Below are 23,292 nucleotides of genomic sequence, written 5' to 3' on the forward strand. Positions count from 1 at the left end.
TTTGAAAAGGGGAATTAGAAAGAGATTTGGACCCAGGTCGAAAGAAGCCTTGATTTCCTCATTTATACTTAGGGCATTTTCTTTTTGTAAAACAAATAACCTGAATAAACATGCCAAGAGAGATTAAAACCTCATTCAAAAGTGTAAACAGAATTAAAATAAAAAAAAATCCCCCCACACTTGCCTGAATTGAATAATAAATACTACTAATAAATTCACTAAACAACACTAGTGGTAGTTAAAAGTCCTGTTAAAGTGAATGTTCCATTCAGAGGGGAAGCAGAGCTGCTGTTATCTAAGTCTCAGGATGGAGATTTCTTTTCAATAACTCAATAATGTTTTAATGAATAAATTAATAACATTATCTGGGAAATGAGGTCCATACATAATGTTGACTCCTTGCAAGTTTCCAAATATAATCAGAAAAGTTTGGCTCTCGGAAGGTCAGCAATGACATATGTGCTCAGCAAAATTTTTCCTTGCCCACCTCCAAGTAGATTTGAGTGCTGAAGCTATCCTCATGGCACTGCATGACTAATAGGGTTATTTCACCAAATAATGCAAACAGCGGTTTAAAGTCATTAACAGCTGGGGGTACTCATTTTGTTGATCTTAGTGGGATTGTTGCATCTACTTGTTTAAAGACAAAGAACCAAAACAAGTCTCTGACATCATGAATAAAACCTTTTTTTTTTTTTAAAGACAGGTAAAGATGGGGAATATTACTTATATTACATGACCCAGCTGAGAGCAGGTCCCATTCTGCTATGTGCTGTGCAAACCCATGGAGACAATCCCTGCCCCAAAAAAGCTTGCCATGTAAATACAGTTGTTACTGGACATTTTCTTCCCTGGGCTCATTGGCTGTTTGTTCCAACCGTCCTCGTTTCTCTCAGTCCCTCACCTCACCTCACCTTCATTTCACTCCTGCCCCCTCTTATGCTCTTCTGCCCTGACATATCCTCCTCACACCTCCTTTTCAATGTCCCCTCCCTCTTCTTGTCTTTCCATTTAGCTTATTTCCTCGGAACTAAACCCTCTTAAAAATAATTTTAAAAAATGTGGAACTAGTATGCCATTTGCTGCCTGATCTGTATCCTTCACCCTGTATCCTGTGCTTGCAGTGAGACACACTTGTTTGATCTAATAGGACTTTCCAGGCCAAATTCAAGGAGGACAGTGTGGTATGCAATGGTATCAATTACTTATTAGTACAGCAAGGGCTTTTCTAGATGAAGGAGATCTGCAGCGGGGTAACTATATCGATACAGCTGCAAAGAAACAAAACAAAGCAAAACACTCAATATAAATAGGGCCTAAGTGAGTGCAAGATAAAGCATCCCTACTTCACACTTTAAATTTTTCTGTTCTTGGTTGCTTTCCCTGCTGCAACACTTCCAAGCCCTTGGCACATAATAGTGGTAGTCATTCTTAGGCCTGGACTGCACTACAGAGTTAGGTCAACATAAGGCAATGGCTGCACTAAAATATAGCTCCAACTGATGTCACTCACTCACTGCTCAGAATTAATAACTCCACCTCTGCAAGAGACGTAGTGCTTAGGTCGATGTAGTTAGGTCAATGCAGGGTCAGTGTAGACACTGCGTTGCTTCTGTCTACTGTTGCTGTCTTTCAGAGGCCATCCCACAATGCTCCACACTGACAGTTAAATCCATGCAAGTGCTCCAGGTGAGGACATGGACCGCCAATACAAGGAACGTAGTGCAGATGTGCAAAAGTTATTTAATTACTGCAGTGGCTGTATGTGGACATAACTTAGATTGACTTAATTTTGTAGTATAGACTTGCCCTTAGCATTGTAATGGTAATTGCTACCACCTCTAAGGTTGAAATTTCTTTAGTGGTTTTAGGCCCAGATTCGGCAAGGCAATTTGAATAACTTTCAACATGTGAGTAATTGCACTGAAGTTAATGTGATTCCTTGTGTGCTGCTTGTCAGAGAGATGCTTAAATATATAGTGTGGTCCCTTTTCAATTGTAGCAGCTTCTCCAAGTTTGGGGCCCCGTGGCCCTTCATTGAAAGCAGAAATTGGGGATAGGTATTTTTGATGTAGTTTTGTTTGATTACAAAGAATATACAAAGTCCCATTTATCTGAACGCAGAGGGAATCAAAAAGCAGGAAAGAGCTTCTTTTGCTCACAGCATCAAAAGCAGTATTATCAGCCTGTACCCCAGACCCAATATACTTCTCCCCAGGTTCAGGGTCACCCACACACTTGCAGCTGCTCCATAATTCTGTCTCCTACTCAGTCTTTTCTCAGTTTCTGTGGCTTCACTCCCCACCCAACTTGGTTACAATGCCCGGTTGAACCCGTCTCCCACATGGGCAGATTCTATTAGGCTTTGTGTTAGGTGTGGCCCATTAACTGTCTTTCCTTCAGTTGATTTAAAGCAGACTTGAAGAAGAGCTCTTTAAAGCTTGAAATTTTGTCCCTTCCACCAATGGAATTTGGTCTCATAAAAGATATCACCTCCCCTGCCTTAGGAATCGTAGGACTGGAAGGGAGCTCGAGAGCTCATCTAGTTCAGACCCCTTGACTTGTGGCAGGAATAAGTATAATTTAGAACATGCTTGACAGGTGTCCAACCTGATCTTAAAAATCTCCGATGATGGAGATTGCTCAGTCTCTATAGGCCATTTATTACAGTGCTTAACCACCCTGACATTAAGTTTTCCCTAATGTCCACCTTAAACTGCCCTTCCTGCAATTTAAGCCCATTGCTTCTCATCCTATCCTCAGAGGTTAAGAAGAACAATTTTTCTCCCTCCTCCTTGTAACAATCTTTTATGTACTTGAAAATTGTTAGCATGTGTCATAAACATAGAGCTAAGGGTAACATAAAATCCCTCCTTTACCTGTAAGGGGTTAAGAAGCTCAAGTAACCTAGCTGGCACCTGACCAAAAGGACCAATAAGGGAAGAAGGTCCTTTCAAATCAGGGGGGGGAGGGGGGGTTGTTGGGCTGTCTTTATGTTCTCTCTCGGACAGAGAGGGACCAGGACAGGAAAAAAACATCTCCTAAAACCCTACCTGAAATAAACATCTAAGATTACAAAAATTGTAAGTAATAGCAAAGAAATGCGTTAGATTATCTTTTGTTTTAGCTTGTGAATTTTCCCTATGCTAAGAGGTAATTTTATTCCTGTTTTGTAACTGGGAAGCAGAATCAGAGGGGAATCTTCTGGGTTTTCATTCTTTTTATTTACCTTGTAAAGTTATCTTCCATCCTGATTTTGCAGGTGTGATTCTTTTACTTTTTTTTTAATAACATTCTTTTAAGAACCTGATTGATTTTCAGTGTCCTCAAAAATAGGGATTTGGTCTGTGCTCACTTTGTTAACCTAACGGTTGGTAGGAAAGGGAGTGAAGGGGCTTGGGGGATATTTTTGGAAGGATAGGGCTCCAAGTGGCCCCTCCCTGAATGTTTGTTTAAATCACTTGGTGGTGGCAGCAATACCATCTAAGTACAAGGAAATGAATTTGTGCCTTGGGCAAGTTTTAACTTAAGCTGATGGAATACAAGTTTGGGGGTCTTTCATGAGGGTCCCCACATCTGTATCCCAGAGTTCAGAGTGGGGAGGGAACCCTGAAAGCATGTCCCCTCTGTCTTCTGTTCTCTTCAGTCTACACAAACCCAATTTTTCAATCTTCCCTCATAGGTCATGTTTTCTAGACCTTTAATCATTTTGTTGCTCTTCTCTGGACTTTCTCCAATTTGTCCACATCTTTCCTGAAATGTGGTACCTACAGTCCCATTTTTCTCTCTCTCTTTTAACTTTTGCTTTAATCTAACTCTTGGTTTTATCTTGCCCAAGCCAGCATTCTCGCCTATCTATTGGCTCAGCCCTCCTTGGCTCTTGCCTCCCCTCCCCCCCTGGCTCCCCCCCTCTCTCCCCGCCCCCGCCCCCCCCGCCCCCCCCTCTCCCCGCTCCCCCCGTCCGCCCCCTCCCCCCCCGCCGCCGCCCCCCCTGCCCCCCCCCCCCCGCCCCCCCGCCCCCCCCCCGCCCCCCCCCCCGCCGCCCCCCCCCCCCCCCCCCCCCCCCGCCCCCCCCCCCCCCCCCCCCCCGCCCCCCGCCCCCCCCCCCCCCCCCCCCCCCCCCCGCCCCCCCCCCCCCGCCCCCCCCCCCGGCCCGCCCCCGCCCCCGCCCCCCCCCCGCCCTGCCGCGCCCGCCCGGCTCGCGCGCCGCCTCCGCCGCCCGCCCCCCCCCCGCCCCCCGCCCGCCCCCCCGCCCCCCCGCGCCGCATACCCCCCCCTGCCCGTCCCGCCCGCCCGCCCGCCCGCCCGTCCCGCCCGTCCCGCCCCGCCCCGCCGCCCCCCGCCGCCGCTCGCGCCCCGCCCGCTCGCCGCCTGCGCGCCGCCGCGCCCCCCTGCCCCCGCCCCGCCCCCCCCCCCCCCCCCCCACCGGCCCCCCCCCGCCCCCTCCCCCCCCCCACCCCTCCGGCCGCCCGGTCCCCCCCGGCGGTCGCCCCCCGGCCCGCCCGCCCCTGGCCCCGCTGCGCCGCGCCCTGCCGCGCCCCCCCGCGCCCGCCCGCCGCCGCGCCCCGCGCGCGCCCCGTCCGCCCCCCCCCCCGCCCCCCGCCCTCCCCGCCCCCCCCCCCCGGCCCCTCCCCCCCCCCCCCACCCCCCGGCCCCCGGCCCCCCGCCCCTCCCGCTTTGCTGCCCGCCTGCGCCGCCCCGCTCCGCTCCGCCCGTCCCCTCCGCGCCGCGCCCCCCCCCCCCCGCCCCGCCCCCGCCCCCCGCCGCCCCCCCCCCCCCCGCCCCGCCCCCCCCCCGCCCCCCCCCCCCCCCCCCCGCCGCGCCCGCCCCCCCCCCCGCCCCCCCCCCCCCCGGGGCCCCCGCCCCCCCCCCCCGCCCCGCCGCCGCCCCCCCCCCGCCCCGCGCGCGCCGCCCGCGCGCCCTGCTTCCCGCGCCTGCGCCGCCCGCCCGCCGCCGCCAGGTCCTGCTTCTTTGGCTGCCCGGTCCGGTCCCGTCCACGGGGCGCCGCTTCCCCCCCCCCCCCGCGCCGCCGATCCAGCGCAGGCACCGCGTAAGGGGGGGGGAGGGGAGGGAGAGAGAGGCAGGGGAGTTCAGGGGGGGGGGGATAGGGGTTTATCTCGATCATCGGTTATCTGGACTATTTTTGGCAAACCCCTGGGCCGGCGACATAACAAGGTTCAACTGTATAAATGGACAAAATACTCTCTGGGAATGGTTTTTCAACTAGTTATGCACCTGCCTTATAGTATCTCCATCTAGATTGTATTTCCCAGTTTGTTTATGAAAAGGTCATGTCAGACGGTATCAAAAGTCTACTAAAGTCACGATATACCACATCTACCACTTCCCCCCCATCCATAAGGCTTCTTACCTTGTCAAAGAAAGCTATTAGGTTGGTTTGACACAATTTGTTCTTGACAAATCCATGCTGACTGTTACTTATCTTATTATCTTCTAGATGTTTGCAAATTGATTGCTTGCTTAATTGCGCCATTATCTTTCTGGGTACTGAAGTTAAGCTAACTGGTCTGTAATTCCCCAGGTTGTCCTTATTTCTCTTTTTATAGATTAGCACTATGGTTGCCCTTTTTCAATCCTCCAGAATCTCGCCTGTGTTCCATGACTTGTCACAGATAATTGCTAATGGCTCAGATATCTCCTCAGTCAGCTCCTTGAGTATTCTTTGATATATTTGGTGACTCTAAGGCATCTAAGTTGTCTAAGTAATTTTTAACTTGTTCTTTCCCTATTTTAGTCTCTGATCCTACCTCATTTTCACCGGCGTTCACTATGTTAGATGTCCAATCATTGCTAATCTTTCTAGTGAAAACTGAAACAAAAAAATCATTTAGCACTTCTGCCATTTCCACATTTTCTGTTATTTTTTGCCCCTCATTGAGTAACAGATCTACCCTATCCTTGGTCTTCTCTTGCTTCTAGTGTATTTGTAGAATGTTTTCTTGTTACCCTTTATGTCTCTAGCTAGTTTAATCTGATTTTGTGCCTTGGTCTTTCTAATTTCATCCCTAGATACATTTATCCTTTGTCATTTGACTAGTTTCCACTTTTTGTAGTACTCTCTTCTGAGTTTCAGATTATTGAAGATCTCCTGGTTAAGACAGGGTGGTCTCTTGCCATACTTTGTTATTTTCCCAACAGATATCTGAGTAGTTGAAGTCTCCATCACCACCAAGTCCTGTGCTTTGGATGATTTTGTTAGTTGTTTAAAAAAAGCCTCATCCACCTCTTCTTCCTAGCTAGGTGATCTGTAGTAGATCCCTACCATGACATCACCCTTGTTTTTAACCCTTTTATCTTTACCCAGAGACTTTCAGCAAGTCTGTCTCCTATTTTATCTCAACCTCAGTCCAAGTGTATACATTTTTAATATATAAGGCAACACCTTCTCCCTTTTTCCCCTGCCAGTCCTTCCTGAGCAAACTGTACCCTTCTATACCAATATTTCAGTCATGTGTATTATCCCACCAAGTCTCTATGATGCCAACTGTGTCATAGTGGTGTTTATTAGCTAGCATTTGAAGTTCTTCTTGCTTGTTCCCCATACTTCTCGCATTAGTATACAGACATCTGAGATACAGATTTGATTTCCATCTTATGCTCTCTCTTGTCTCTCCCTTATCCTTTCTATAAGGCCCATGGTTTCCTGAGATTATGACCCTTCTCCCAGGTCTCCATGCTTTTGACTTACCTGTGGGCTTTGGTCACTTACACCTGTTGAACCTAGTTTAAAGCCCTCCTCACTAGGTTAGCCAGTCTGAATCCAAATATGTTCTTCCCCTTCCTTGATAGGTGGACCCCATCTCTGCTTAGCAGTCCTTCTTCCTGGAACAGCATCCCATGGTCAAGGAAGGTGAAGCCGTCCTGCTGACACCATCTTTTCAACCAGGCATTTATCTCCAGGATGTATCTGTCTCTGCTGGGGCCCCTATTCTTGACCAGAAGGATCGAAGAGAACACCACCTGCACCCCCAAATCCTTCACCCTTATTCCCAAAGCCCTGTAATCACTTCTGATCTGCTCAGGGTCATACCCTGAAGTATCATTAATGCCCACATGGATGAGTAGCATGGGGTAGTAATCAGAGGGCTGGATGGTCCTCGACAATCCCTCCATAATATCTCGGATACGGGTCCCTGGCAGGCAGCATACCTCCCGGGATTCCATGTCAGGTTGACAGATGGGTGTCTCCGTCCCCCTCAAAAGAGAGTCACCAACCACAACTACCCTACATTTCCTTGCCTTTCTTAAGTAGGGCATTTATTCACACCAGTTCAAAGAGCTTTTAACTCAACCCATAACAAGGTTTCACCCACCTCATAACAATGCTGTGCTGAACTGGAGCTTCAATCAATAGTTCTGAAAGCACTTCACACAAGCAGGTAAATGGAGGAGAACTATTGAGGCACAGGCTGGCTAAGGGATTTCCCCCAAGTCTCACAGATAATCAGTGCTAGACCTGGAAATCAAACCCAATCTAATGATTCTTCGTCCAGTGCCTTATTCTCTTGATCACACTTCCCAGCTCCCTTAAATTATGCCAGCCTGCACTCATGCTGATGCACATCTCCATTTCTAACTGCCATCTCCTATATGACATGACATATAATTCTCCATAAGAATAATCATATTTCCAGTCCAGAGCATTCAAGCTTGCATTTTACTCCTTTAAATGAACTCAGTGTGGAAGGACATTCAGAATATTTCTCTTCCCAGGCATAGAGAAGTGCACTTGCCTAATCATATTATCAAAGCATAGTCTAATTCCCCATCTGAGGGTGTCTATTTATAAATAAAAGACATTTTCTAGCCTCCAGTGGTGTAAATTAATGTAAATACTATTGTTATGCTTATGCCTTATAGTGATGACTACAGTATATTCAGAATGTTCTCTTTGTGCATGTGAGAGAGATGGTTCTAATCTTGCCAATGACAGAATTAGATTCCTAGCCTTGCAGAATCTGCCTTTGAAAAGTGTCCTCTAGAGATTCTTGAGAGCACTGTTGTTTCCTGCTGAAAGGCCACTATCCTTAACACATGGTTCAGAAGTTTTATATGGATCTAAAGCTGCCAAATCAGAGTTGATTTGCAAGTATTTTGAGGGGGTCTGATCTCACCATGGGAATAGGGAGCTGCCAGTATCTAACTTGCAGGACAAGTCCAAATGATTTTGTCATGTCCATTAAAAAATGAAATAAAAATAATAGCCCCATGATGAAACTGTTAGGGCAAAAGTCCAAAGTCCAGTCTGTATGTCAGGTGACTCAGAAGGGAGGTGCAAAAGCAGCTGAAGGCTCAACTTCACATTCTTTTTTCCTGAAATGCCTGGTTGCCAGACTTGTCCCTGACAGTTGAGCTAATGTAGGCAGCTGCCAGTGGCCCCAGGCGGCTGTTACTACTGCCAGGGATTGTTGGGTTACAGGATTATGTTAACTCAAAGACTTTCTCTCCTTTTCTATGCCAGAAGCCAAAGTAACTCAACAGTGAGTGTGTCTTAAAAGTCCAGTGCTGTTCTGGTCTGCAGAGGACGTGTGTTGTTACAACCCCCAAGTCTGGCTTTCTAATGCAAGCTGTAGCAGCTCATACTTTTAGTTCCCTGTTCAATCTCTGGTCCGTTGGCCAAGACATCTGCCATTACACCTGAATTTTGGAGTGGAGGTTCTTAGGTGTGTTAGTTCTCTCTGGGGATTTTGTGCATGTGTGTGCCTGCAGCCTCGTAGTGATTGGCCTTCAAAAGACTACTGCAGTGGAATTTCTCTAGATTGAGTGGATCTGAGAGAAAAATGTGGCCTGGTATTACAAGCAGCTGGGCAATATAGCCTCTATTCCAGCTTCTTCCTCTGACTATACGGTGACTGTTCTGTGTATGAAGTGGTATCTGTCGACGCCTTAGGAACAAAATAAAATTAAAATAAATAATAAATAAAATAAAACATTATTTTATCAGCTTTTTGGTATTGTAGAATAGAGCAGCAAAAGGGGTGGGGAAGAAGGGTGTCCCAACGTGAGCTGGTCCTTTAAAAGGTTTTCTGCAGTTGTAGCTTGCCTTCCTAGGTGAAAAGAATGTATAGTGCGGGGGTGGGTCCCATGATGGGACCATGTGACTCAGAACCTGGCTGCCTGGGAGATGATAAGGCATGGAGAAAATTTATTTGCAATTCTTAAACAAGGGAGTGTAGTTTACAGGAGCTAGTGAGAAAGGGTGGAGTTCAGGGAGGAAGACTACTAAAAGAGGGCAGGTGATATTCTCCAGAACTAATGGATGAAAGATCTTGGAGAGGAGGGCCTTGCAGGAAACAGGAGCATGCTAGGTGAGAAATCCCAGCTGGGAGTACTGTAAAGGACTGTGATCCTGGAAAGAGAGTTAGCAGGAAGGGGAAGCTGGGCTGGAAAGACTTTTGAGTCAAGAGATATATGAATGATTAAAGTACTAAGCAAGCCAGAGAAAGAGGCCTGGCAGGCTTTGAGTGTTAGTTTCTGCTAATAAACCACATGCAGAAGGGCAGTATGGTGAAAACACAAGTTGGTGGTGGTTGGTTTGATGTGAGATAGAAGGTGAACTGAGACAGCAGATAAGCCCTGGTGCTGAAGTCCAGTTCATTGCTGGTGTAACTCTACTGAAGGCAAAGGAGCTAAACCAGGGATGAGTTGTGCCACATATTATGGAAGCAGAGGCAACCTGCATGTAATCTGTAGTCTTTTAAAAGCCAGTAGAGATTGAAATGGTGAGACACATCAAGATAATGGCTTCCATACTCAAGTCCTCAAATGCAGATCAATAACTTAATAAAACTGATCTGTTGCACTGGCATCTATTGCTTATCCAGAAATTCTTTTGGATCTGACCTAAATATACAACTGATGGTAATTCACAACATTCTTCTGACGCTGTCAGCTTGGACACTTTGGAATTGTGTTAGCAATGGCCTTGGTAGGATCTCTCTTTAAAACAACCTTTACTTCCTTGTTGGTGGGGATGCTCTAGATTTGTGATACCTAACAACCTCAGCCACCATTTATTAGGTTGTGTTAGGCAACGTGTCTGATACTCGGAAATGCAGAGTAGTAGTTTTGTGTTTAGCAGCAGAAGTAACACTGCTGGAGTCAGCAAGCCAACTTGCCCTCTCTAGTAAGAATTGCCCCCCCCATTCTGATTAAACATCAAACTTTTCCTGTGGGGGTGAGGGAGTGGTGGGGTGGGGGACTCCAACTATCTCCAATTCTACAGCAAGCAGTAAAACAGGCTAAAGTTCGGATCCTAAAAATGAGTTCCATGCTGATGCTGAGGCAGTTTTGCAAATTCTGATGATTTTATCACAAGTCTTATGAGAGAGTTTTTCTTTCTTGTTCTTAATATCTGAGCTCCTGTTGTCATGTGAATGAGAAACCAAGTTTTCAGGTTTAAATAACATGTTTCTAGCCTTCGTAGTTGACAGGAGAAGCTTGAAAATGTGTCCCAGGTGCACCCCTCAAGGCTTAAAAATCAGAAGACAAAAATAAGACCTGATATATTGAATATTTTATCGTTTTTATGCAAATCTCATGATTTTCGAATGCTTCAAATTGGCAGTACTGCAGAGGTCTGTCTGAATGGAATTGAGTTCAGCCTAACATCGATAAGGGGACATGAGACAGGGTAGCACCAACCATTTTGGGGAAGCAATTCTATGTCCTAGTACCATGGTCTTAATCAGCAACTAAAGAAATGTAATTCATGTCTGGAAGCATCAGATCCTGGAGTCAGAAACCTGACTATGGGATATTTGGAGAAAGGCAAATCTATCAGCTGTAATATATGGTTATGTGAAAAAGCAGGTGACAAGTAAATAGAGGAACTGTGCTAGGAAAAGATGATAGCAACAAACTGGGAGAGCCAGACTACCATACATAACGTAGCGCAGAACCATGGGACGCTCCACTTTGCATTGGAGCTCTGCAACCTTGTTGGAGCTGGGACTGGAAAATCTGCAATGGTTGGCAAAACGTCACTGACGTTAAGCTTTGTTTTGCAGCTCCTCCTTGCAAAGAACTTGTGATACAGAGAGGAAGTGGAAATGATACTCCTAGATCAGGTAGGATGGCTCTGACACAGAAGGAAGGGGAGGGGGAATTGTGGGACACTTATTCCATTATAAACTCCCAGAGTTGAAATACTTGGAAGCGAGTGAAACTTGATGTTCCTGATCTAAAATAAGTGTGATTTGCAACAGGGTGGAGAAATCCTTTGCTTTAGGTTGATGATGAATACTCATATTTTAGATAGAAATGAGGTGTGAGGCTTTGTAGATATGTGGTTTGTTTGTTTGCATGATGATTCCTATATGTTTGTGCTTCACTGGGCTTTTGTGAACATGGTCTTCATTGGAGGAAGGCTGAGTGGTGTCTCGGGGCCAGATTCAGCTCTATTTTATCACTATAAACCTGGAGTAACTCAACTTGAGAGCAGTTCATTGGGGTTTCTCTAGATTTACACAGAAGCAGGAAGGATTTGGCCTTGAATCTTGATAGTTTGTGTTGATAAGAATACCAAACCATCAGTGCCACCTTTTACTTTTTTTTTTTATCCCTGTGTTTCACCTTAACAAAGATTTATTTTGCCATCTTTAAGATTAGTGATTAAACTTGAGCTGGCGTAGTACTTATCAGCATATCAATGCGTCTAGTTGTGCTAAAAGAAAGAATACAGGTTGATAAGCCAAACCAAAAGAGCCAAGTGTTTTTTGTTTGTGTGGCTGTCTAAAATACATGCATTTTATTAATGTTGAGGGTTAAATAAGTGGGACAGCTTTTGACTTGGAGGAGATGCAAACTATCGGTCAAAAAAGCCACTTCTTAAGTGGAAAGTAGGGAGCTTTCAGGAAACTTCCCCAAAGGTACCTAAAGAAGAGAGCAGCATTGAAAGAACCTTTATATAAATCCAGTTCATAAAATACATAAATTGAGTTCAAGCTTGGATATTAGTATTGTATGTGAACTACTACATTTGATCTAACATTGGCATGGAATTGCTCTTGAAACTGTGTGTGTATCAGAGATTCAAATTGATAATCTTCATATTGGTTCTTAGAAATTTGGTTGTACTGAGAGATTAGTTGGGGAAGCCAAATTACTTGCTGGGTGAGCAAGTTGGGAGTGGTTCTCTGAAAATATGCAGCATGCAAAATAATTAACATATTTATCTCACAATTTGAGCCATGCATTTCAGATGTTTCCTATTCAGCAGTCCCAGATTTTTGCTCATTTGTACTTCTCTGGAAAATTTGTATGTGAGGATTTCACGTAGTATCAGAAATGTTAATTAAGCCTTACAACACTCCTGTGAGTTAGGTGCTGGACATGGTGTTATACCTATTTTATCTTCTGAAGTAACTCCCACTGAAGTTTTTCTATTGACTTCAGTGGGAGTTAGATTGGGCCCACATAGGATTAGAAATTTGAGGCACAGAAAAGTTGTTTTGCCCAAGGACTCGCAATGAATCAGTGGCAGAATTGAGAACTGACTTGAACCCAGGAGCCCTGATCCAGAGATGATATGTGGCTTATTTAATGTTAGTAGAAAGTTCTTAGATGAAAGGTGCTTTAAAAATGCAAAAGCAGCTGCTGTTGGTTATATCAGTCTCACTGCTGTAAATTCTTGGTGCTTTTTTCCCTTAGTAGAAGATAGGGGAGATAAAGTAATGCATTAAAAAACAACAACAAAAAAACCCCTGCATTTCAGTCATGATTAGAGGTTTGCCTTAAACCAAACATTGCAAACTTCTAGGAAGTTTGAATCCATATCCAAATGGTGTGGCTTAACCCCTCTCTCTAGCCTTTTATTGACCAGATTTTTAAGTGTCCAGCATCCACAATTGGGAACAGATTTTTCACCTAAATGAGGCCCAGATTTCCAAAAGCAATAAGCACTTAAGTCCCACTGTTACATTTATAGCCAGATTTTCAGCACCCTACATGTTGAGATCTCTCTTGAAAATCTAGCCATATGAGACTTGATCTCATTCCTGCTGATGTCAAGAAGGAAACTCTAACTTCACTGGCTTCAATGAAGCAGGATCAAGCCTTTGTTGAGGCTTCTCTACAGGAGTTTGAAAAATCTGGTTGGACATGCATATACATTTCTGTACATTAAGATGAGGCTCCAGTGTGAGCACAAATATTTCTTGCATAAAATATTCACCATTCTCTGTATTAAATATTTCAGAACAATCATACATTTCTATCAGTCATTTTAATTGACACAAGCTCCTTCAGGTCTTTTTTTGTTTTTAATAATTAAATCTTTCCATCTTCATAAAGGGCAAGAGGCGGGGGGAGACAAAACGTGATTCTGTTTTGCAACGTTCAGTCCCTCGGCAATTGCTTCTCCTTGGAGTTTCTCTTTGCTTTATGGCCCAGAGTGAAAATTCCAATGACTACTTTCCAGAAGTTGACAGTTCTCGCATAACTTTTATCCTCCAGCAGTCTCTTTCCAATGGTAATTCATACTTTGAACCAATAAGACAAGAACACTCTTACTTTAGCATTAAACTTAGATCTTCTCACAGTACACAATTTCTGTGACAACAATAATTAGCAGTAACCTTTAGAGCCACATGAATCCTGCACAACATGCAAGGAATTGGTAAAGAATCAGATCCACATGATTTATGTAGTGCTGGAGGGTCTATAAAGCCTTAATAAGGCTGTCGTTCTGCAATTGGATCTATGAGCATAGGACCTTGGGCCTCGAGGGGGCCCATAAACTTCATTGGGGTCTCTGCTAGTGGATCTAATTGCAGAATCAGAGGCTTGGTGTGTAATTTATTAGTTGAGATGAGGACAAGTAAATTTCTGATACAGGCTACAAATCTATTGCTTATTTGCCTGCTTTTTGTGGCAAGGTCTGTATTTGTGTTGTGTGTTTGTACAGCACTGAGCACCACAAGACCTTCCGCAATACAAATAATAAAGAATATATGTGAAGGCCTGGAAACTACCTGGTCCCAGTGAACAGGAGTTTCCACTCAGTTCAGCTTTTCCCCTCCACCTGGAGCGATGCTCAGGGGAAAGACTACATAGTGATGGCTTTAATACTTGTGGGATATTAAGGTTTTATACACGGGCGATTGGTCTGGGTTGAGATTCAAGCAGGGGAGTTATTTTTCTGCTCATGTTAACCTATTTTGCTTTCTCATTCTGAACATATTCCCTGGAGGAAAATACTTTCTCGCCTTTTAATTGTATTTATCTTTTCATCACCTGATATAGTGTAAACCAAAGCCCAAGGTTTGCGGAAGTCTTATTTTTGGCTCCAGATCAGACCCTTGGTTATAGGGGTTACCCATTGTAGGTAACCAGGAATCCTGTTCTCAATAAACCTGAATTAATGAACCTAAAGTTTGGGTTCAGAATCGGACCAGAACTTTATAGCTAGAGCCCATCTCTTTATCAACAGAGAGGTCATAAAGTGACTTTGAAGATCTGTGAGATGTTAAAAGAAGATTCTGCTTTGTGAGGAGCAATAATTTTTGGTCCCCATACATATCAGGAGTGCCGTGCTGTAAATAGTTACTGGGTAGTAGGTACTTTCCTAAAAAAGAAATATGGAGAGAATTCAAAGAAAGTATTTTAAAAAATGATATAATTGGAAGGCAGACTAAAAATAATGGGAGGAAAAAAAAAAAAAAGCCCAGCAGGAACAACCACTAGCACTAGGTAATAAATACACTGTGCTATGAACACATGCCCTATCACAATGTCAGAGGTGCTGGGGGTGCGGCAGCATCCTCTGGCTTGAAGTAGTTTCCCTCATATACAGAATTTACAGTTTTGTTCAATGGCTTTCAGCACCTCCACTATAATGATTGTTCCAGTGCCCCTGCATGCGCCCTGTTTATGTACTTGTAGGTTGTAGCCCTTCATCTACTGTCTAATCTTGTTTATACTCGGGAATCACCCACATTCAACAGTTGATGGCCACCAATCAGAGTAACTGCATTGAAGTGAAGACAAGGCTCAAACGGGGTGTGCAGAGATTGAGCTAATCGGGATTTACCTCAGTTTGGAGCATGGTAAAACTCAGTTAGCTCAATAGGAGCAAAATATCTCAGTTGTCTGCATTTGGGGGTCAGTGACATTAGTTACTCACTAGGGAGCTATTTGCAAATCTAGACAAGGCCTGAGTTTCTGAGGCCTAAAAAATTAGTAAAAGCAGCAAAGAATCCTGTGGCACCTTATAGACTAACAGACGTATTGGAGCATGAGCTTTCGTGGGTGAATACCCACTTCATTGGAAATTTCCAGGGGCAGGTGTGTGTGTGTGTGTGTGTGTATATATGTATATGTGTGTGTGTATATATATATATATATAATATGCAAGAAACAAGCTAGAGATAATGAGGTTAGTTCAATCAGGGAGGATGAGGCCCTGTTCTAGCAGTTGAGGTGTGAACACCAAGGGAGGCGAAACTGGTTTTGTAGTTGGCTAGCCATTCACAGTCTTTGTTTAATCCTGAGCTGATGGTGTCAAATTTGCAGATGAACTCAAAGGATTAAACAAAGACTGTGAATGGCTAGCCAACTACAAAACCAGTTTCTCCTCCCTTGGTTTTCACACCTCAACTGCTAGAACAAGGCCTCATCCTCCCTGATTTAACTAACCTCGTTATCTCTAGCTTGCTTCTTGCTTGCATATATATACCTGCCCCTAGAAATTTCCACTACTTGCATCCGACGAAGTGGGTATTCACCCACGAAAGCTCATGCTCCAAAACGTCTGTTAGTCTATAAGGTGCCACAGGACTCTTTGCTGCTTTTACAGATCCAGACTAACACGGCTACCCCTCTGATACTAAAAAATTAGATTGACTTAGCTATGTTGCTCAGGGCTGTGAAAAATTTCACACACTGTGCAATGTGAATAGGTCGACCTAACCCCTTCTGTAGATGCAGCTAGGTCAAGAGTTCTTCCCTTGCCTAGTTACTGCCTCTTGGAGAGGTGGATTAACTACATCAATGGAGAAATCTCTTCTGCCGGTGTAGGAAGCATTTATGCTAGGGTGCTACAGCGGCACAGCTGCAGTGCCATAACTCCAGGGGGGCAGAGCAGACAGCGGCAGGCTGCAGTTTACAGCAAGCTCCAGTTTCTGTGATTTGTAATACTTGGACGAAAACAATACAGTTAAATAATAATTCACAGCTCTCCTATGGCATCATCATCATCCCCATTTTACAGATGGGGACACTGAGGCACAGAGAGGCGGCATGACTTGCCCAAAGTCACACAGCAGGTCAGTGGCAGACTGAAATAGAAGGCTGAACTCTCATGTCCCAGCCAAGTGGTCTATCCTTTAGGCCATGCTACTTCTATAGAGTAGAAGCTCTCATTGGTGCCATGCATACAACATCACACCTTGCATGTTGTGGATGCAACTGGAAATAAGGAATATCACACTTACTTCAGTGAATCCGGTATTCTGCATAGAAGTCTTCAGACTTACTCCTCTTCCCTAAAGCCATGAGATGTGCTGGCTGCTGAAATGTCCATTTGCACCCTGCTCTCCACAGGTTATGGGACAAAACCAGCCCTTCATAAATAATTAGCAAGCCACTCATATTAATGAGTAGGTGACGACTTTGCACTCTTTGGCTCCATTTATCTTAGTCTGTGTATACTACAGTACTCTGCTAAATGTTTTGCCATGCATAAAGTAAGCACAAATAGTCCTTGAGTGCAATATTAAACATTCCCTATATTCAGTATTTCAGACTTGCCTTAAATTACATCAGAGATTTCAGTCATGGGGAGGCCCTTTTGGTTCTTTTTGTTTGGAATCATAAAAATGTTTTCCATCTGATACAGTCTAAGAGTTCTTTGTTGGTCATTGTTTTACTTTGGTCATGTGATGCTGCCCTACCTATCCATCCTTACATACAACCACACTGTCATGCATTTCCCAAGTCCGGCACATCCCGTTATGATTTTTTTTCTATTGGTGCTGTCTCTCCAGCCTAGTGAAACAATGGGTCATCATTATTTTTTCAATGTTCAGCTCCAGTTAGACCTGGGGGATACAGGAGGCAGGGAACATATTCTCAAAGAAAGCAATGTGTTTAACAAACATATAGTTCATCCAATTTCTTCAGCCAACATTATAGGACCACCTCTGACTCAGACGCTGTGGAGATAGGGTGCCTTAGAAATACCTGGATTGATGAATGTATAGTAAAGAACAAGGCTCTGGGGACTCTAGCTCTTGAAAATTTTCCAGCGGAACGCTTTTCCATCAGAAAGTGTTTCCTCAGAATCAAAACTTTCTGTGGGAATGTTGATTTTAACAAAAATTGATTTGCGGGGAGGCGGGGGGAAACATTTGAAACCAAGTGTTTCCATGAGGACCTTATCCAAATGGAACATTTTGATTTTTGCATTCAAAATGACTTTTCCACCCAACTTTATTTTATTTTTTATCATAAAGTATAATGTAAAATAAATTCTAAATCAAAATGGAACATGAACTGGAATCTTTTAATTGGAAACTAATTTTTTCAACAATTTCATTTCCTGGGCAGTTTTGAACTTTCGATTGGGAACAAAAACAAATTTTAAAATGTCAGAATTTTGCATGAAGCAGAAACTCCACATTTCAAACAGCTCTGGTTAGAACCTGACATTTATTACTCAAACAACTTTTCAATTTCTGGCTTATTTTTCAGAAGCATTCGGTACCTCATTTAAACTCCAAATGAAGTTAATTTAAATCAACACAATTCAGTCTAAGCCTCATGTAAAGGGCCCAGTCTTGAACTCCTTACTCAGGCAAAAACCTCAGTAGCGTCAATGGGAGTCTTGCCTGAGCAAAAACTTCAATACTTTACTCTTGTACTGCTCCCATTGCAGTGGTATCTGAATGCACATGGGATGAATTCCTGGCCTGGTTGTAGCCAATAGTTTTGCTATTCACTTTAATAATCATCATGGATGAAATCCTGGTCTCACTAAAGTACCAGACTAGTTCATGTTGAGAAATGCACTTACTATCCCTATTCATTCCTGTGTTACCAATATTCCACTCCCCAACCCCCCCCCAAAAAAAAACAAAGCCCCCCCCCACCACCAAACAAACAAAAAAAAAACTATCATCCACAAAAATAAACAAACACGCACATTGGCTTTGGGAAGCTGGGAAACAAACATATTCTCTGCTGGATCCAAAGTGCTTCTCTTTCCTTATCAGGCCTGTAATGACAGTGCAGTGATATCAGCTTAATGATAGCAGCCCGGATGACACCATTCAGAACCAAGTAAGTGAAGATTACACATTTATTTTGGAAAATAATCATGCAGTTAATTATAGCACTTGACTTTTGTCCTTCCTTTGCCTGGATTCTTGGGGAGGTTGGTTCGCTCAGCTCATAAAATACTGCACCAGTTAGTCTAAAGGTCAAAAGACTCTTGTATTATGATTTGTAATTGCTGGTAATATTGAATACAATAATTGCAGCATCATTTTAGGTTTTTTTAACTCATTGCTTTAGTTTTCCTATTAGCATTGTAAATTCTATTCTATTGTGGGCCTACAAGTGCCTCCTTCCTATTCTATTGGTAGGGAGAGACATGAACCAAGAGCCAAGACTCAAAAACCTTCTCAAGCTATTCAGATTTTGATCCAAATTTTCTCAGAAATTTGAGGCTCAGGTTCATCATTATGAAGTAGTCTCTGCCTGTGTTGTGTGGATTGGGAAATGTTCCCTCACTCCTAGCCCAGTACGGGATCAAGTGCAATACCCTTCTAAACTGCCCCCATTTCGGTGTCTTGGCAGAATTTCAATCCAGGACTTCAAATGCTAAAATCCAAACCAAACCTTTGAACCTACCGAGGTTCTCTTTCACGGCTACCAATTAGAGAACCACAAAATTTAGAGCTGAGTCTCGAAATGCCCAATAGTTCAGGGGTGTTTGAATCTGACATTTTTGTTCATGCCCATATCTGTTTCTCTGATGGCCTTTTTCTATCCATCTATGTACCTTATGGTTTTGTACTTTCAAATATCACTGTAGTACCTGAGCACCTGTGATATAAAATCGATTGGCAATAGTGCGGTCCCTAATGAACTTTAACAGTCTTTGGTTACAGAAAGCTCTGCTTGGGGAAGTATTTTGTAATATTGTTAAGGTGCGCCCCTGTATGAGTTGCACACTGACCCTTATGCTATCTTGCCTGCTACCACATATACACTGGCAGCCTTTTTTCAGACAGGAGGTGTTTATTAAAGGAAAGAGTTACAACTGCAGACACGCTTCTACCCACCTTGAGTTCTAGCATTCTTTCTGTTTACCAGGCATCACCTTCTATTTGGAGCTATCTCTAAAAGCACACAGAGATATCTAGTGGCTAAATAGTATACTCCAATTAAGTATACATTATACTGCTCTGTACAAGCAGGATAGTTGAGGAGTTCTTCACATGAGCTCTAACTTTCTCCTCTCCTCAGTCAAGTCCATCATGCAGTTGTAAAGGGAGAATTTTTCCCTTTGTCTGCATATGTATTCACTTTTTTTCTCCTGTGAATGACTATCTGTACAAAATGCTTCAAAAGGATTCTTTCAATTCCAGTGTTCCCAGTTCTTATTTTGTACTCATCTACAGTAATCCAACCTACAGAGAATGAAACCTAAACTGAATGTATGCGATATCTTGGAAAAAAATGTGCAATAAGAAATTACTTTTCATGCAAACAAGTCTCTTTGCTACAAAGATGAGCTAATCACAAAGCAAAATTGTTGTTCTAGTCTGTGAATGCAACATGACCGTCATAAAATGAATGACATGTTTCTTAAAAAATAATCCCTAGAGTTTCTGATGAGATGCATTTAAGATTGCTCTATTGTCATGTTATATACCATTACATAGTTTTGTCTCATACATATTACCTGTAATTTTTTTAATCGAACATTATTTGTTACAAGTGGCAGGAGAGGGAAGAATGACAAGGCCAAAACAACTGAGGATTTAAATGGCTCACAAGAAGAAAACTAAAAGGAATCAAATCGCCAAGTAACAAAGAAAGATTAAAAAAATGGAATTTTTGTTCTATAGGAGATTTTTAAGTTATTTGCTTTCCAAATAGGAACAAAAAACTAAAATTTTGTAACTTCCTGCAGAATGAAAAATTCTTGAGGGGGGGTGGAACTCTTCAATTTGAGGCAATTAAATCATTTAATTTCAGTAACTTTGAATCATTTGGTTTTGACTTTTTGTTTACATTATATAAATATAGTATACTAAATTCAGTATTTTAATATGTCTACATGAAATATTTCAACATTACCAAAATGAAACATTTAAACTTTTCCTGTTGAAAATATTGTCAAAATCTACCTGTGAAATGTTTCAGGTTTGACAAAACTGCACTATTCAATGGAAAATGGTTCCATCAATTTTTTTTCAATCAGATCTAGAAATAAACCCCTCAGACATGGCTGTTCTTGACCAGTCCTTTCTGGGCTCCATGCAGTTGCACCCTTCCTAAGGACATGGACTACAATGATCAGATTAATCTGTATTGTTGCATTATGCCCATTCAGCTCCCTGCAGCAAGTAAATCCCACTTGCCTAACATAGCAAGCTAGCCTCCATTGTGAAATGCCTCACACTATATAGTCCTTTGTGCCTCGCGAGTGAGATGTTTAATTCCCCCTCTGGCCACTGGTTTGTCTCGGGCTTAACATTTAGGGATAGAAATCTGTCCAGACACTTGCAGTGCACGCATGCTATGTCTCTCCATTCCTACCAATTAACTAGTCCAGGGGTAGGCAACCTATGGCACGGGTGCCGAAGGCAGCACGCGAGCTGATTTTCAGTGGCATTCACACTGCCTGGGTCCTGGTCACCATTTCGGGGGGCTATTCATTTTAATTTAATTTTAAATGAAGCTTCTTAAACACTTTTAAAGCCTTATTTACTTTACATACAACAATAGTTTAGTTATATATTATAGACTTATAGAAAGAGACCTTCTGAAAACATTAAAATGTATGACTGGCACGCGAAACCTTAAATTTGAGTGAATAAATGAAGACTCGGCACACCACTTCTGAAAGGTTGCCGACCCCTGAACTAGTCAGACATACGGTAAAAAATCTAGTTTTTAATTTGTCTTCTCATTTGTCTTTCATTCTTCCCTCTTTTTGCATTGCTGACTATGGAGATGGTGGCGTAAGAATTGAGTGTTGCAACAGGAGGGTGGTTGTGAGCACATAAAAAAATAGTTACCAACTGAGAAAAGGGCTGTTATGTATCTCAGTGCCTCTAGTGCTTCCGTGATCCTAAATTCTCATGACACGACCCTCAGGGAGCTGTATATGTTAAAGCACTCAGAAGGCAGGTTGGTTGGAGAAAAAGCATATTTATTAGCTGCATGAGCATTCAGCTCAAACCAGAACTGCTCAGGTCTTTGGAAACGTCTGTGTGGAGTAACTTGTATTGTTGTGTAAGCATATGGGATATGACTACACAGGCCAAGAAGAATACTTTCTCTATTGGTAGGTGGAGCTCTGGAGTGCAGGGCAGGACGGGGCTGCAACTAACAGGTTCCAATTTCTGTAATGTTAGGGTTAAAAATAACATTTTAAAAATAGTTTAAATACAAGCTCTCCTTCATACATTAAGAACACAATAGGCATACTCAAAGGCCTAACACTATTAGCTCCTTTAAGGATAAATAATTAATTAGCATGGGAGAAATTATGCTATCATGGTACAATCACCACTGTTGCAATTTAACCCTCATGTAAGCAGCTTCAGCTCTCCTGGTTTCAGTAAATCTGCACATGTTTACTCATGAGCTGGATATTAAAGGTATCATATTCTCTTTAAATTGTTATACATTGTAAGTGACTTGAGGCAGGGGCCTTTGTATTTCTTTGCTCCATGCAGTGGTCAAAGCACGGTCAAAGCCATCAGAGATTAACTAATATTAGGAAATGATCATTCTGGCATATTAAATACACCTGGGAAACCAGTGAAAACTTGGCTACTACATACTTGAGATCTATTTCCTTTGGAAGAGAATTAGCCAATGCAAGAGGCTGTTATGGCTGAGTTACCACTTCTGCAAAATGTCTTTTGTGTCTCAGCAGCTGAGTCCTTTGAGTAGGAGTTTAGTTTTATATATAAACAGAGGAGCATAGGACATACTACATCAGAGAAGAGATCCATCTAGTCTGGAGTGACTAAATAGCAAGTGTGAAAAATCTGGATGGGAGAGGGAGGGTAATAGCTAATAGGCACTGTAACGGGGTGCGTCCGGGGCTCAACCCTCTGAGGGGAGGAGGGGAGCCACACCGGCCCGCTGGTCTCACGTAGGCTCTGCCCTGTCCCTTTAAGGCTAGACAACAGAGTTAGAGTCTACTGGGGCTCCGGCCTTTGGCTGCAAGGCGGAGCAGGAAACAGTACAGGGGAGCTCAGGCCTCTTGGAGCAGGGCTGAGCAATAAACAGTACAAGAGGGGAGCTCAGGCCTCTTGCAGCAGGGCTGAGCAGTAAGGTGAGGGGGATAACTGCCACCCGTGAATGGGGTGGCAGGGGGGGACACAGGCCCACCCACTCCACTGTGTCCCGGCCCAGGGCCCTAGGCAGCGGTCGTTACCGCTGACGGTCAGTGGGGATCCTGATCGCAACACACTGACATGGGTATTGTCTGGTCAGCAGCCTGACTGAGGTCGGCTGCCCCCGGGGCCACTTTTGTCCTAAACCTCATTGGTTACTGGTTGATTTAATGCTTTGAAGTATCATGGTTTATATCTCCGATGCACCTTTATCATGTCTACGGATGTTCACTTTAACCATATACACGTCTATTGCTTTATTTTTAATTCTATTCAGATTTTTGTCCTCAATAATAGCTTATAGTTCATTACAAAATATTATTTGCATATCAAATTATATTACCCACTTTATTCTGTTGTGTGTACACCTGTGTAATTTTTCAATGCAAGTATTGTACCTCATTAAAAATATATATATATATATATATATATATTCACCTACTATGGAAGGCTTTGAGTATCAAAATACTTCAGATACTATATTTCCCTGCACTAATTAAAACAAGGGTCCACTGCAGTAATAAACATCTCATACCAAATGCGGTGGGACAATTTATAAATGCCTTTATTCTATTAAGTGTTTGTCTTCATAAATGTGATCCATAGTAACAATAATGTTTTAAGACTTCACTATAGCTAATATTTTTCTGCCACTGTAGAAGTTAGCTTGTTGATAGCTGATGCACTG

The 23,292-nt window shown here is 43.3% G+C and overlaps 1 protein-coding gene across 28 annotated transcripts in view; it reads left to right on the top strand.

Annotated features, from left to right (window-relative positions):
• Positions 1-23,292, top strand: part of LRRTM4 (leucine rich repeat transmembrane neuronal 4) — a 726,983-nt gene that overhangs the window by 94,240 nt on the left and 609,451 nt on the right. For 16 of the 28 annotated variants that reach the window (XR_005595074.1, XM_039527427.1, XM_039527426.1 and 13 more), the window contains 2 exons: positions 11,031-11,090; positions 18,234-18,300. The exons of 6 other annotated variants lie outside the window; for them this stretch is intronic. The gene's annotated coding sequence lies outside the window, so the exon portion shown is untranslated. Of the gene's footprint in view, positions 1-769; positions 820-11,030; positions 11,091-18,233; positions 18,301-19,966; positions 20,196-23,292 lie in introns of those variants that run through there. 6 more of the 28 variants (XM_039527428.1, XM_039527434.1, XM_039527429.1 and 3 more) reach the window with 3 other exon arrangements.

The sequence above is a fragment of the Mauremys reevesii genome, linkage group 2, assembly GCF_016161935.1.
Source record: "Mauremys reevesii isolate NIE-2019 linkage group 2, ASM1616193v1, whole genome shotgun sequence".
NCBI lineage: Eukaryota > Metazoa > Chordata > Testudines > Geoemydidae > Mauremys > Mauremys reevesii.